We start from the raw sequence: 17,282 nt of genomic DNA, 5'->3' as shown, positions 1-17,282 counted from the left end.
AGACTATGGAAGGAATAGGAAGGAAGGGAGGGAGGAAGGGAGGAAGGAAGGAAGGGAGAAAGGAAGGGAGGAAGGAAGGAAGGGAGGGAGGGAGGGAGGGAGGAAGAGAGGGAGGAAGGGAGGGAGGAAGGGAGGGAGAAAGGGAGGAAGGAAGGAAGGGAGGAAGGGAGGGAGGGAGAAAGGGAGGAAGGAAGGAAGGGAGAAAGGAAGGAAGGAAGGAAGGGAGAAAGGAAGGAAGAAAGGAAGGAAGGAGGGGAGGGAGGAAGGGAGAAAGGAAGGGAGAAAGGGAGAAAGGAAGGAAGGAAGGGAGGGAGGGAGGAAAGGAGGAAGGGAGGGAGGGAGGAAGGGAGGGAGGGAGGAAGGGAGGAAGGAAGGGAGGGAGGAAGGGAGGAAGGGAGGAAGGAAGGAAGGGAGGGAGGAAGGGAGGGAGGAAGGAAGGAAGGAAGGAAGGAGGGGAGGGAGGAAGGGAGGAAGGAAGGAAGAGGAGAAAGGAAGGAAGGAAGGGAGAAAGGGAGAAAGGAAGGAAGGGAGGGAGGAAGGGAGGGAGGAAGGGAGGAAGGAAGGGAGGAAGGAAGGAAGGAAGGGAGGGAGGAAGGAAGGAAGGGAGGGAGGAAGAAAACAGAGTGAGTGACTAACTAGGGGAGTGAAGGTAATCATTGAACTGGGAATTAAAAGATGAATAAGAGGGGCTTCCCTGGTGGTGCAGTGGTTGAGAGTCTGCCTGCCAATGCAGGGGACACGGGTTCGTGCCCCGGTCCGGAAGGATCCCACATGCCGCGGAGCAACTAGGCCCGTGAGCCACAACTACTGAGCCTGCGCGTCTGGAGCCTGTGCTCCTCAACAAGAGAGGCCACGGTAGTGAGAGGCCCGCGCACCGCGATGAAGAGTGGCCCCCGCTTTTCACAACTAGAGAAAGCCCTCGCACAGAAACGAAGACCCAACACAGCCAAAAATTAAAAAAAAAAAAAAAAAAAAAAGATGAATAAGTTCACCAGGTTAAAAAATATAAAGGTAATTGCAGGCAGACGAAATTTATCTAATGTATGAGAGGAATGAAAATCCCCAGCAAGTTCAGAAAAAATATATTTGAAAGGTGAGATGAGAACACTTCCAGAGAGGCAGCCCGTGAAACACTATCGATCACATTTCAGCAACTGTGGACAATAGAGAGGCAAACATTTTGATTTTCTTTTTAATGCAAAGAAAACAGGTTCCATCAACTGTACCTAAATGATCTTGACACCAACTTCAGGGGAAATTTTACATCTTCTAAGAGAATTTAAAAAGAAAAGCAGTTATCACCAACAGAGGAGTTTTAAAATTATTTTTAAAGTAAGTGATAATGCATATTATTTATAGAAATATTAGGGGAAAAGATAATCTCATCATTCAGGGAGATCCATATAATCTTTATGTTTTCTTCCAGAGTTACATCTAGGCATGCATATATATGAAATCTGTGTATGTGTATATACGTGTGTGTGTATGTTTAAATCTATGTCTGTCTTTTTTTTTTTTTTTTTGATGTGGACCATTTTTAAAGTCTTTATTGAATTTTTACAACATTGCTTCTGTTTTATGTTTTGGTTTTTTGGCTTCGAGGCATGTGGGATCTTAGCTCCCCATCCAGGGATCAAACCTTCAACCCCTGCACTGGAAGGCAAAGTCTTTACCACTGGACCACCAGGGAAGTCCCTATGTCTGTCTTCTAACCTGTAAATAAATATCCTTGTTACTAAAAGATTATACTATACACACTGTTTTATAACTTCTTTTGTCATTAATAGCTTTCTGTCAGCATAGATTTTTGAACAAGAAATAAGTACTAGCCTTATTTTCTTATAAATATGTTTCTTTCTCCTGCTAGTCAAAATAGCCTCAGGAAGAAGCCTTTAAAAAGACTCTCTTGTGATACCTGTGTGGGCAAGATGGAGAGAGGATACTGGAGGATAATTTGCAGGACTGGTTAAAATATTGATTAGGGCATTCATGTCAACCTGGAGGGGAGATCCTGAACTATCCCTCTGCACTTTCCTCAACCTTTTCCTATTGGAATTTCTTATCAGTGACACATGATGTTACTAATAATACACTGAGTACATTTTCTGATCACATGAACCATTAGGGAATAGATGAAATGACAAAGTCAGTATCCAAAATGACCTTGAAAAGATAATCATGTGAACCAAATGTAACAAGATTAATTTTAATAGTGGCGAATGTAAAGATTTTCACTTGTCTCCAAAAACCAGGTTGAAAGAGTCAAATTTTAGGGTGAGGCTCTGTGTTAAAGGTGAGTTAACAATATTCTATGCTTTAAAAAAAAAAAGCAAATTACATCTATACCTTAATAGAGGACCTGAAACAAGAGAGGGACAATCTAAAAATCTACAGTAGACCTGATGAAAGTATAACTGGAAGAGGATTGTGTTTTTATTTTGAGACTGACATTAAAATTTAAAATCAGCCTAGAAGAAGACAACTGAGCCGGTGATAGGAGACACAGATGAAGGAGGTAAGGCAAAGAAGAGGATTTGGGTAGGGTGAAAGGGGAGGGATAATCAATGTTTTCACACATTTAAAGAGCTATCAAACTCTATGTGGTATCAAAAGGCAGTCCCTGAATAGATGGGTGATAAATGTTGGAGCACAGGATATCATTTGTGTTCAATAAGATGAAAAAGTTTCAAATAATTAGACCATGCAGAAGATGAAACTAACGATTTTTCTATTATCAATAATGTTCATTTCCAGACCGGACAAGTACTCCGGGGAAACACTGCATAAAGAATTCACGCATCAGGTGGCAGTGTGTGGTCTGAGTGGACCACTATAAGGGGCATTTCCTAGTCATTTTAGCATTTTCATGGTCTACTTAGGTGACCTTGTAAACCTGGATCCACGTGAACCTCCCAGTTCTGAAATGTTATCGTTCTTTGATTTTATGGTTTTAAAAACTTATTTCTGCCCTGTGTGTTTTTCTAGCCCTGAGCAAAAATTTTGCCACTAGCTTGAATTCTGTCATGTTGACTTTATTTTCTTATGGCAGACTCTGGTTTTTTTCTCCCAGCATGAATTTATCCATAATCAGCAGTGCAGCATGGGTTGAAAAGGTTATTCTGCTAATTATGAATAGCATATTCTTAAAATAAGAGTCCTATAAAAGAATGAATTTTCTCTTTAATTTTATGTTGCAGTTTGAGAGTGTTCAGTAAATGATACCTTTGTTCATTGCCTGAGTTTTGAACCCTTTGAGAGGTAAGCCAAGGCAGTCCGGCAGATGGCAATCAGATGTCAGCTTTGTAAGTCATACAGCGTATAGAAAAGAATGTGACTGGGTAAACAGCAATGGTGCGCTTCCTAAAACTGAACTCCAAATTGGGTAGACTTGTGCCACTGTACAACATCAGATCTCTCCCTTGAACCTTGCAACATGGAGAATCAAACCACTGTATGTGCTTCCTTCACACTTGCAGGAGAAAGAGAGGCATGGAGCCAGAAATTCTTTATTGCTTTTTCCCAGACTCACCACTGAATGAGAAGGACTGAGGCAGGGGAGGAGAGAGAAGAGGAGTGTTAGGAAACATCAAGAGTCTCTAAAAGTCAGCTGTAGACCAGAGGTTGCAAACTGGTAGCTGTCATGGCTGACTTTACTTAAACCCACAGACTGGTTTTCTTTGGCTGTGAGAGTGTTTAAAACTTTTGAACTGGGATGCTTTTAGACAGGGGGGCATGTGCTCTCTAAATTGACCTCAGACCTCATTATTCCTTATTGTCTCGTATCTCTTAATCACACTTTGGTGATACTGCCAGGACCTCTGTAAGCATTTGACATGCAGAATTAAGTGGGTCTCATGACTCTGGGGGGAAGACCAGCCTTTTGATTATTTCCAATTATTAAATTATTAAGTCGATATAAATTGACCATGGTGGGAATATAAGAGAAAGAAGACTGGAAAAGGGAATGTTTCAAACCTTTCTATTTATAATTCTGTACAAGATTTTACTCCAAATCTGCATTTCACTCCCATATCTCTACCAGGAGGTTATCAGTGGGAATAGAAACTCAGTTATCTGAATGGACACGATCTTCTCAGGAGCAGCCAGTGGTTAATTGGGACAAGAGAACATAAGTCATTATCTTTGAGAAATCTGAAGCAAATTGAGGCAGGTTGTCGCCTCTCACCGGGAAACAAATTAGCCCTGTCTTTAAAAAGACTCTGCTTTCGGGGCTTCCCTGGTGGCGCAGTGGTTGAGAGTCCGCCTGCCGATGCAGGGGACACGGGTTCGTGCCCTGGTCCGGGAGGATCCCACATGCCGCGGAGCGGCTGGGCCCGTGAGCCATGGCCGCTGAGCCTGCGCGTCAGGAGCCTGTGCTCCGCAACGGGAGAGGCCACAACAGTGAGAGGCCCGCGTACCGCAAAAAAAAAACAAAAACAAAAAAAAAAGACTCTGCTTTCTCTAGCTGCTGACTGAGGATTCCTGTCAACTGCCAAAGAAATAGGGAAAATGTGGCTTAATGGTACTAAAATAGTGGTCGTGAAATACCTGCAAACCCATTTTCTCATGTTCATGAATGTTTCTAATTGATGTGACTACTGTGTTTGAATGACAAAATTGGTGCTAAGCTTCAGCTCCAGAAAATCGGGGTACCATCTTCCAGCTGCAGTCATTAATGTGCCAGTAAGTTTGGGAAAGCTCTGTATGTATAAAGGAAAAGCCATAAATTATAGGCAAAATAGCTCTTTCCCTTGGTTAACTTGTCTTCGTGGATCCCCTGGCAGCCTGGAGGTGGGTTAGAGTTCAGCTTTTTCATGAGAAAAAGAGAGAGAGTGAGAAAGAAGGAAACAGTAGACAATGTGCTGGGTTATAAAGGTTGTGAACAGTAAAAAAAAAAAAAAAAAAACTTCAGAAGGTATGGCTTACTTTTCCTAAATTTTGTGAATGTGGGAATGATTGCCATCCAGTGGAAAGAACCGTGAGCAAGGTCCTGCCCACCTGGGTTCTGGTCCTCTAGATCTCTTAGTGGCCAAGTGGGTGACGCTACTTGGATCTTATTGCCTCAGACTCTAGTTTTCTCACCTGTAAAATGAAGAGCCTTGAATAGAGAGAGTTAAGGCCTCCTCTAGTTCTGAAGTTCTGTGGTTTGATAAAGAAGTGCTTAAGTTGGAATACAGCATGAAAGCCCTCTAATGTCCGATTTCTTTTTCGCTCAGTGGCAACAACAAAAAAAATCTATCCAGAGGTGCTCTCACTCAGGCTCTCAAAGAAAATGAGATGAAATCTTCGTGCGCAGGAGATTTGCTTTGTATAAACATCTATTTTCTCTTAGTTCACGCTATAATCCCTGAAGGAAAGAGAAAAAATGAAAATTATGTGGTGTGGGCAGTTTTATCAACCAGTCCATCCATGCATGGTCATGAGGTTGGGATCTGAAAGGACCCTGGGCTAAGTGTGCCTCAATCTTCATATACTTCTGAAAATATGATCACTTCACTGCACTGAATGGGATTCCAGTGTTTGACTACATGTTGATTTTATACATTATGGCCACCAAACACAAGCCAGCCATGTCAACAGGCTCATAGCCAAACAGAGAGATAGTGAGAAAACTGGCTCATTTGAATAATGTTTTGATTTTTAAGGGCAATTTTCAGTATACAAAACTTTTGTTTTACATACTGGCTGTAAAACACAGCCCTGTGTAGATGTATGAGAAAGCAATGAAAACTTGTACATGAATGTTCATAGTAGCATTATTCATAATAACCAAAAGTGGAAACAACCCACATGTCCATCATCTGATGGATGGATAAACCAAATGTGGTCTATCCATACAATGGACTATTATTAATCCGTAAAAAGAGATGAAATACTGATACATGGTACTGATACATGGATGAATCTTGAAAACATGATGCTAAGTGAAAGAAGCCAAACACAAAAGGCCATGTATTGTATGATGTCATTCCTATGAAATGTCAAGAACCGGCACATTCCTGAAAACAGAAGTAGATTAGCTTTTGCCGGAAGATAGGGGAAGGGAGAATTGGGATTGACTCTTAATAGGCACAGGGTTTTGTTTTGTTTTGTTTGAGGTCATGTAATGTTATGGAATTAGATAGTAGTGATGGTTGCACAAAAGTAAATATAGAAAAACCACTGAATTGTATACTTTAAAAGAAGAATGTTATGTGAATTATATCTCAATTTTAAAAGGAAAAAAATAAGTTATGATCCATTTTGGACGCTGAAAAAAAAAGAAAGAAAAAGAAAAGGGACTAATAAATATACCAACTCTGGTATCCAGGTGTCATATAATTCCTAGAGCTTGACACATTCTTAGGGATCACCAGCTTTATGATTCTCAGTTACTTAGGTGATTCTCCTGATCCTGCTTCTACTCTGATCACAGCCCTCCACTCTGCTCCTGAAGACATGGTTGGAGAAGTACTCTCGCCACGTCTTCCATCCGCTGTAGCTCTGCAGCATCCTCTCTGTTGCTGTGACACCATGCCAGATATTAACAGCAGAGTAACTGAGTAGAGAAGGTCTCTGGTATGTCCAATATGGTCCACCTCTTTCCTTCTCTACTAATATATTAAAGGGGGATGAATACAAGCATTGCAGAGAGACAAATGAGGTTCAAATCCCAGCATTATCATTTCCAAGCTGTTCAGAGTGACCTTGTGAAATGGGTATAACAGACCCTATTACACAGGATTGTTGGGAAGACTAAATTCGATATGTATTTCCATTCCTTAGCACATATCAGCATTCAGATATTTTTTTCCTCTTCTCTCTGACTACTGTTCACAGCCCACCAATTGAGAGCTCCAGCACCTGGCCAGTCAGCCACGTTCTACAAACATCTTGGCTATGCCTCTGCGTACTTGGCTTCACAAATAAAGCATTTCTGCCACGTTAGCTCTCTTGTCCTCTCCCTTAGCTCTAGCACTTCCTCCTGAGCGCTCTCTTTCATTTGGTCGCAGCACCATCCGTGGGGAGTTATCCTTATTACTCCCTGATACTACTCCCGTCTTTCTTTGTGAACATCTCTCTCGTTTCACCTATCACATTTTTGTAACCATCTAGTTATGACTCCCCCTTGATTCCTCTTCATTTTTGAATCTCTAATGCCAAGCATACTATTCAGTAAATTTTGATAAATCAATGAGAAATGAGGCATAGTTCATTTTTCTGGTGAAGAAGTAACTCCCAACTATTTGACATCCAATAATGATGGGCGCTTATTTCCCTTGGATGTTTACAACTCTTCTTTGAATTTTTTATTATTGTATTAAAATCACAAATATCTATAGGCCCATGACCAACTTAAGAACTAGATTATTATCAGAAACTTAAATCTACTTATGTGCTCCTATCCTAGGCCATCCCTCTGCCTTCCTTCCCAACCATTATCCTTTTTGTTTTTTGATTTTTTTAAGTTGAGAGTTACATTTTATTCAGCAGACATTCTTAGGACTTTAAGCCCAGCGTCTCAAATAACTCTGAAGGACTGCTCCAAGGAGGCAAGGGAGCCAACCGCTATCCTTCTTTAGCATTTTGACTGACTTAACATTTCTTAGATCCGTGCCCGCTGGGTCCTGTAGACAAACGGCACTTACAGGCTTTGCTCACACAGTTTAGCTTGGGTGATTTCCTGTGTCATCTGTCACTAATATTTTATGCAAATAAATGAAGAGATGACTCTGTATCTACAAGAAAATAATACTGGCCACTTCACACACTTCACATAACACAGAACACACACCATCTTGACTGAGTGAGGCAAATAGAAACTAGTTTTATTTCCCCATTTTTTAAGGAAATTGAGGAAACTGAGGCTCAGAAATGTAATGTGACATATTTCAGATACCCAGCTATAGCAAATTGTAATCCTGGGTCAGAATCCAATCTTAAAACACAATGTCCACTGTTGTTTCCATTATACTCTACTATCTCTGAGTCTTTGAATCAGATAAGCATACAATGAAAGTAAAAATGGTGCCTACCTCATAAAGATGTTGAGAAAGTTAACTGAGAATTCTTTCAAATGCTCAGTACACTACCTGTCCATGTGGTAAACATAGAGTAAACATTAGGTGTCATTAGTATTGTCATTATGGTATAGATTGGCAATTTAAAGTTTGAAGCCTCTAGAAAAATCTCCTATGAAATCCCCTAAGCTAGCCTGGAGCAGTAGCTAACGTTGCTGGCTGTGTCACTGGGTTGAATTGATTACCTGAGGCCATCTTGGTGAGACACAAGGAGAACTTGTGTGTTGGACTCTGGATATTACAAATCCCACCAGTTACGCTGACTGAGGCAAACCTTAGATGCTATGGTACATGGTAGCGTCTGCTCCCAGTGGGCTTAATTAAACAACCTTAACTTTTGTCTATTTAGTTTCTCAGCCTGGGTGACCAGGACCAAAATTCACCATCTCTCTGAGCTTCAATTTCCTCATCTAAAAGACAAGGTGAATCCATTTCATTTATTTATGTATTTATGTGTTTTCTATTGCTTTTCTTTTTGTTTTACCAGTGGGCTTTGATGATGTAAATACCTACCAGAAGTAGGGTCTATTTGTGTGTGTGTGTGTGTGTGTGTGTGTGTGTGTGTTCGTGCAAGTATGCTTGCATGTTTGTCTTTCTTATAATAATATGAGATATTTGGATCATTTTTCTCTATATCATAAAGTTCTCCTCCTACCACCTTACTTCCTAACTCCATTTTGTGGCTGACTCTTGGTCATCCTTCAGAGCTCAGGTCTCCTTCAGGAATCTCTTCTAACCATCTTATCAAAAGAAGTTTCTTCCTATTCTCTAACATGGTCCCTATTCATTGATTTCATAAACACTTTTTCAACATCTAAACATATTTTTTGGTTTTGTTTACTTATAAGCCCATCACCCATCACCCTACCTAGAATGTAAGCTTCATGAGGATCGGAGCTACCGACCCGTAACCACAGTCTTTAGCACCTGCCTTGCCTATATTAGAGGCTCTGTAATATCTCTTGAATGAATGAATGAACAAACGAGCGAAGGAATAGACCCCATTAACTAAGACTCCTTTTATAGCGTGTTAAAATCATCCTATTCTCACAGTCTGTTCATGAATTCACCCAATTGAAAGAACCCGTTGAGATCCTTGGAAGAGAGTAGATCATCTCTTCCAGCGCCTTCTTTTTGTAGAGGAAACTAGAAAGGGCAAATTACATATCCAAGCTAAGGTACAATAGCCTGTTCTTCCTTCTACTCTTTCATGTTGCCTCCCAAAGGAGCTCACCAAATTCTTGTTATTAAAGCAATGGCTAAGGAAATTAATAAGCAACAGACTAGGGGAAAGTAGAGGTCGATGGGGCACAGTGAAAGGGATATGGGCTTTGGTGTCTGAAAGCCTGGTTTCATGTACCAAGCCCAACACTTTTGGGCACGTCTCTGACGTAAAAAAATAAGTCTTTAGGAGTGTTAGTGTCTTCTTTATAAAATGGAAAGTCCCTCTGTTGTAAGGATTCAAATTCTCTGTGTAAAGCAGGGAACAGCCCCTGGCATTTAGTAGGTACCTTTAATTGACAGTCCGTAGTATTGTGCTTGTATTCCTTTCACTGCCTGCCCCCCCATCAACTCCACTACAGTGATTCAAGAGCAGTGTCTCAAAGTGCTTAAATTTGTGTCTTACTAAGGTTCCCTACGACTGTGCCAAAAATCCAGCAGTGTTTTTGTAGCAGCACTGAGGTCTGAGAGATTAGTCACTCTCTTCTCAGAAAAAGTAAATCGTTATTTTTTATCTACTTCTTATATTTATGTTGTTTATCATGGCACATGTATTATAAAACCCACAAATCGATGCTCTCAGCAGGCAAAACTGTTCAGACCTGCAGAATGTCTTGTTTCGTACTAGGTGTTTTACAAACCAGGATCCGCCTGCCTTGAATTCTGTTTTCTGAGGTACGGTGGGGGTGCCTGGTGTCTGACTGATCTCTGCGTGACTTGTACTTTCTCGAGGAGCAGATGTGATTTCCCATGTATCTGAGTAACCTCTGTAAGATTGCCATCATTTCTGTAAGGCCAGAGGATTATTCTGTGCTTGGAAAGATGGATATCAGCTCCCTTTAATCAATACCTGACACAGATGTCACCTGGATCTGCCCGTGGTTATCTGTAATATCTGACCAAAACGGTGCTGTCGTTTGTCATGTTTGGTTTAATTTAAAGCACCTTGGAATTTAAGTCAGCTTTATTTTAAAACAGTATGTAGAACAATGCATTAAGTTAGGAAAATGCGTACTTGTTTTCTGGTTGATACCCTGTTAGAAAGCGAGAATACCAAGAAGGTAAGATGCCACCTTGTCCATCTCCATTACAAAGGACTGGCTTGGAAACACATAGGTTGGCATGAGAGCAAGAAAAGAGTAGGGGATGCAGTCGATTCAGTTCCCGCATACAAAAATGGGGGCAACAATGAATTATCTGTAGACTATTATATAGTTTTTCATCCAAAGCAGAATGCTGTTGAGAGACTGGACAACACAGATAAGCCAGAACTGACCCTTGTAATGTTAAGTAACTGGGATATTTGGGGTTGACGATGTTTCTGTGGTGTACTCCTCCTCTGGATTCTCAGAGGAGAGTCCTTGGTGATATAGATTAACCATCACTTACTATTCAGCCATGTAGAGAATGTGTGTTTTTCCGTATTTGAGACAATGGCTCCTGCTAGGAGAGGAGAGCTGTTACTTCTTGGGAAGGATGATCTTATATCAAGTTTGGACAGTTTCCTGCCTGCACTAAGATCCTTTTCTGTTGTCAGTTTAGAGAAAACGCACATGTGTCACACCAAAATCTTTGTTTGGAGGTGTAATGAGTCAAGCAGAAAACTGCCTTTCTCCTAAATGAACGTTAGGTGACAGAACGAGAAATGTGTCGGGTAACATTTTAGCAGGTACAGATCCTCCAAAGAAAACAAGCACATCAGAGTTGAATTTTTGATTCAAAAATAGCAGGTCAAAGAAGCAGGGCTTACATTGAGAAAACTTTTTAGGAATATTACATAAAGACTGACAATATCCCCAACTTATTCAATGTGATGGGAAGGATTAAAATATTCAGTGCTATGTATGGGCTCCTTAGCATGGGCTTTGAAACCTCCCTTCGAATCCAGATCTCACCACTTCCTCTCGAAGCTTCTGATTCTGCCTTTGTAAAACGGGAAAAATACCCACCGCTCCAAGTTATCATGAGCCTAAGTGAGGTACATTATGCAGAACACTTAGCCTACAACCTGACGCATGAAAGACAGTCTGCAAAATGATGGGTCTTTTCCCTTCTAGAGGCAATTAGGTTCACCATCCTAGTTAAGAACAACCACAGATCCGGGTTACAATTTCCCCTTTGCTACTTACGAATTGTGTGACTTTCTGAGCTTCAGTTTCCTCATCTTTGAAATAGGCATAGCAATGTCCACCTGACAAAATTTTGTTTTCTCAGTTTTAATTTTTTCTCCAGGGTTATATATGAGAAAGATAAACTCTCCTGTTGCATTTTTTCCCTTTCCTAGAGGTAACCACTTTCATTTGGGGGGACTTTTTTTTGGTTTTGTACGGCTTTTTATATCTTTAAATAACATGCTTGCTTTGCTATGGCTTGATTTTCCCATTTTAGGGATTATTTTTTGACTTACTATAGAAAATGAGTTTTTAGCTCTCTTTCACACACCCCATACCTACACAATACCCTTCTTATTGCCCATGTCCTCCTATTATAAACAAATCATAATCCTGGTTAGATAATGAATCCATGATTACATAATTATGACTATGCAAAGCTATTCCCAAGTGAGCAATGGAACGAACCGTGATTAATTTCCTTTTATTGAATATTTTCTTTTCACATCTTTTTTATTTCTCTACTATTTTTTGTTTATTTACTTAGTTTCTATACATTAATTTCTATAACATAAATTTGAACCAAAACTTTTGGCCAGCTTTCAAAAAAGTTTTTAGATGTGATTAAACATTTACTGTAAACTATCCTTCTAGGATGTTACTTCACCATCCTGTATCCTCCTGGAAACTTCTATCATCTCTTTCCTATTTTGGATCACCTATTTCCTGGATCTCATGTATTCCTTCATTTTTTGAAGCATATCCTACACTGATTTCCTGAAAAACAGCTTGCTTTTCTCCCAGTTTCTTTCTTTTACTTTCACACATGATGATACTTTCGCTGGGAATAGAATTCTAGGCTAGAAGTTGTTTTTCTTCTGAATTTTGAAAGTATTGATTCATTGCTTTCCAAATTCCAACATTACTGTTTAGAAGTCCAAAACAGTTCTAATTTCTATTCCTTTGCATGTGACCTGTTTTTGGTTTTGTTTTTCTCTGTCTCTCTCTAGACACGTACAGATTGTTCTCTTCATTTCCATTATTCTGAATGTTACAGTATAGTGATTTGGTGTGAAATCTAATTTTCTCTTTTCTGTTTGATACTCAATGGGCCTATTTAATTTGGAAACAGATGTCCTTTTCTTCTGGGAAATTGGGGGTTTTCTTTTATTAAGAATTCCTTTCTCTCCTGTCTTTTTCCTGTAATTTTCTCTTTCATTCTTCCCATGTTTTATCTCTTTCTGTTTTTGCTCTATCCTCCAGAAACTTTCCTCAGATTTCTCTTCCAACTAATTTTCATCTCAGCCACTGCCAGGCTAACAGAGGCAAATATCCAGGCTGTACACACATCACACCTGCTGAAGCAGCATTCCCAGGGAGAAATTCATGGAAACATGAGCACTAGTAGGAATACAAGTCCCCCATTGTCCACAGCGTTCTAGGGCGACCCGCAGAAATGAAGTAAGCTAACTGTCACATGACAAAAGGGGGTGCTGAACCTTGGGCTGTAGGGCTTCAAACTGCACGATTATGGAAGCACGGCTTCTTTCTTAGCACAATTTGCAGAACAGAGGCCAAGCCTTGTGGTTCCTAGTGTTTGAGCTAGTGCAGGAACACCACCTCAGTGTTCACGACTGGGGAAGAACACTGACATTACTGGGGACTAGAGGCCCAGTGTTAGAGTTGACTAGGATTAATTGCCTTAAATGCTAGGCCATGGTTAGTTTCCATGGGGCCTGGCAAAAAATCTCCTCCCTTCCTGGAGGCCAGCCCACAGGAGGTTAGTCTTAGACAAGTTACCCTTTACCTCTCAATTACCATGGCTTAAATTTCTAGCAACTCTCTTTTAGTCTCTGAATGTTCCCTAATTTGGGATATTGGGAAGTTTTTTTTGTCTGTGCATGAATTCAATCTCTCTTGTTTCTCTGAAAATATTAATGATAGATTTTCTGTACTTGCCTTAGACTTGATCATTGATGTTAGAAGCTGTCCTCAGATGTCTAGTCTCAGTTGTTGGCTCATATGGAAGAGGGAGGCTCTAACATGCTAACTTGAAGCCAGGAACCTGTGGGTCAAGTTTATTGACTCAGAGTTCAATATGACTGAGCCATTTTGGGGAGAAAACCCCTCCCCATGTCAATATTTTTAGGTGTTTGCATTTGAATTCATCACAGTCCCTAGAGACAGATATCTCATTGCCAGTGTTTGGGGAGCCATATTGAGGAAGGGAGCTGGGAACCCCAACATTCACAGAACACATGTTCACTAAATGCTTGCTACCCTCATTTGAACCTGGTATCCTCCGGTTCAGAAACCTTCCTCTGTCTTCTGCTTAGAAAGTAAAATCTCGGCATCCTTCTGGGGCAGGGAAGCTAGTCATCTGGCTGCATGGAATGAGGAAAAGTAACCGGGGCCTTAACTAATTCTAAACAACATTCATCCAGTGCTCTATCACCTGCACCTCCGGTGGCAACTGAGGCCACCACTTCCTGGATTTTGGGGGGATAGTCTAAAGAGTAAGTCAGGCTGCTCCTTCTGTTTCCCCACTAGCAGCTTAGGATCAGGGCTTCTTGTCTGCTGCCCATCCAGTGGCTTCCCGACATCCGCAACCATTCTTCTGTCCTTACAGTTTATGCCCTTTTGTAAACAATCCCTGTGCGACTGTTTAAAGAGATTTTAGAGAGGTCCCAGAATCCTAACAGAGTTATTATGAAGACGAAATGAGGTCACTTACGGAGAGAAGCTAGCACAGTAACTGACATATAATCATAGTGATTACTTTCTATTGCTGTTTTATTATTCTATTCTCATAAAATCATCCCAGTATGTAAATTATTTTTGGCCAGCTCTCTGTAGTCAAAGAGCATGGAAAGGGAAAGCCCTGTGAAATCAAGACTTACGTAATTTATCTGATTTATTCAAGTCCCACTTGCCACTGTTCTTAGATTATCTGTATAGCCATGATGATTTAGACTGAGCTTGTGAAAGAAATAGGGATTGAGTGTGTGACACTCAGCCACTAACGTGATGAGGATTCTAAATCTGTGTTTAGCATCGTGTAAGTCCATCTCTGGATTGGAATCCAGATCTCTTAATGACTAGTTGATTCTACTGACTTCTGTCGAAGAGTGGAATTCCTCGAAAGTTTGGTACCGCACCTCCCCACGTGTATCACTTGTACAGAGTCAAGCAGTATGCCTCAGGGTGACCCTGTGTGGTGAGCAATCTTACGGTGTCTTTGGGAATTTGTGCTGATGCTTAGTCCTTGCGTGATTTCTGGCCTCTGGAAAATTATGGAATAGAGGACAAGAGGAGAAAACAAAGATTTTAAAAGATTCTGTATTTAAAAGCTAAAGGTGGCACTCACCTAGGCTTTGCTCAGACCTTTCGTGTCCCCCAATAAAGTATATTTTTGGCCATGGCCCATAAATTACTCAAATAATCCTTTAAGATAGCTGTAGAAATCAGCATATCAAACTATCAATGAGCTAGTTTAGTTATTCACCGCTTATTAATCTTCTCAGTTCAGGGTCATATTGTCCTGTCTTCAGCATTTTTCACAGTGTCTGATGATGTCCAGAGAGTTAATGGAGGTCCTGGAATGTGAATACAACAAGCACGATAATCTCTTGCCTTGATGTCATTCCGGGGAACGTCTTCAGCCTTGATGCGTGGCCCTGGCAAGTGTACAAGACAGCACCTGTGCTATTTATCTGGGTGTTTGTACACTGTTCTGGCAAAGAAATGTCTATGTACAATGATAATTTCCTTATGATACTTCCACTAGCAGCAAATTGTTTTGAGCATCCGTTATCACTTTTAGTAGCTGTCAATTTGCTTTCTCTTTTGCTTCCGTTTAAAGTTGAGGCAGATTTTTGTCATAACTTAAAGATCCACTGTATTGCTTTGCAGATTTATGGGGACATTTTTCTCTCACTAGATTTTGCTCTCCCCCTCCCCAATCTCTACATGTTAGAGGAAGCTGATATTCTCTGAAGGTTCTTGCAGTTACAATGCATGGAACCCAGGCACAAATAAGCTCAGTGATGAAGATGGTGATGATGATGAGAGATAGCTTGTATCACACACTTAACATGTTTTAGTCCTATTACACGTAGCCACAGCACTACTAAAGGTAGGAAACAAATTAACTGACTTACAGTCAAGTGACCTACCTGCAATCAGTCACCTAGTAAGCGGGAGAGATATTTCTGACTCCGCAGCTCAGTTTCTTACCCACTTCTTGTCTGTACGTGCAGCTGTCTACCTAGAATCTGCACCCTCTTTTCTTGTCTGGAGTCTACACAGCAGTTTTCATTTTGGATATGCATGGTACAGGTATTTATCTTTACACCTGAAAGAGGTTCTTCAGATTTCTATCTTCAATAAAAGTGTCAGTTGAGGTCAGGTAGGGTGTTGTTGGCCATGATAAGGATTTCAGCATTTACTCAGAATGAAATATGGAGGCATCTTTGTTTTTGCTAGAGTCTTACTAATAGCTAACATTATGTGGCAAGCTCAGTTTCCAAATCTTTATATTAATTTACTCACTTAATCCTCAAAGTAGCAGATACATGTTCTTATTCCCATTAAATCTGAGGAAACTGAAGCTCTGAGAAAAGAAATAATTTTCCTAGGATCAACACAGTCAGTAAGTGATTGAATTAGAATTAAAACTCAGGAAGTCTGGCTCCACTCTTCACATTTTTAATCTGTAAACAAAATTGTCCATCATTCAAGGAGTCCAATTTTCCAATATATAATATGTGGCAATGATTTTTTTTAACTTGGAAATACTTTATATCCATATATTTTTCCTCCTCGTGAGCTGAGCCTTCATTTATGGAGCTGGTTTCCATAAATAACTAGGACATTACTACCTTTCAGAGCATTTGAAATAAAGCATAATGATTCCTTTCTGGCTTTTCCAGAGCTGATTCTTGCCGTTCTTCTCTTGAATCCTTTTCTCACCTCATCACACTGGGCTCCGTTGGATTTCCTTTCTTTCCTCCTCCTTCTTATGACTTCACTCCTGCAACCACCTCTAGTTCCAACACATCATGTCACACTCTATCAGAATAAAAAGAGAATGAGGCAAAGCTCATTTATACCTAAACGTTGGCAGCCACCCAAACGCCTCTTTCAAAATGAATTAAAGTGAGCGGTAAGCTGCAGTCATATTGGAATGGAAATCAGTAACATGTAGGGCTTTCCAGTCAACCAGCCCTGGGGTTGAATACCTGTTTTCTCCCTCTAATTAGGTCTGTGTCCTTGGGAAATATATTTAGCCTCTTTAGGGAAGCCTCAAATTCATTGTATATTAAATGGTGATAATAATGATACCTATTGTAGAGTAATGAGGTTTAACTGCTGGTGATTCATTTAACTGCTACAGATATTTATCGGGCACCTATTTTGACATTAACTATGCTACATACAAGGTATCTATGCTGAACAAGAAAGGTATGTTCCCTGCCCTCACAATGCTTAAATTTTAGTGAGGTCATAAATTCAGGTGCTTAGCACAGATCCTGGCACATGGTGAATATAATGTTTGTCGTTATGTAAATATATTCCATAATGTATGTAAGCTGCAATGATGATGATGATGATGGTGTTCAAGGATGGTGCTGTGGCCAGCATGGATCATCACTGTTTCACCAAGAACCTGAAATGATAATTCCAGCCAACAAGAACTAGGCACCATAATAAATCTACTTGTTTTCTTTTTTCCCCCTCAGATAAATTATTTACCAGGTAACCGCAAAGCAAAAGGGGGAAGGTTGCATTAACACATTACTTATCACCTTGATAAATATACTACAGTCTTAACTTATGGTTAGAGTAATACAGGTAAACATTTTAACAATTTCTGTTAAATCACCCACAT

At 40.4% G+C, this 17,282-nt stretch overlaps 1 protein-coding gene across 8 annotated transcripts in view; it reads left to right on the top strand.

The window, feature by feature from the left end:
- CNTN4 (contactin 4) overlaps positions 1–17,282 on the top strand; it is a 973,761-nt gene that overhangs the window by 909,449 nt on the left and 47,030 nt on the right. The window lies entirely within an intron of this gene.

This window comes from Globicephala melas, chromosome 11 (genome assembly GCF_963455315.2).
Source record: "Globicephala melas chromosome 11, mGloMel1.2, whole genome shotgun sequence".
NCBI lineage: Eukaryota > Metazoa > Chordata > Mammalia > Artiodactyla > Delphinidae > Globicephala > Globicephala melas.
This window is presented reverse-complemented; position numbering and strand designations above follow the sequence as displayed.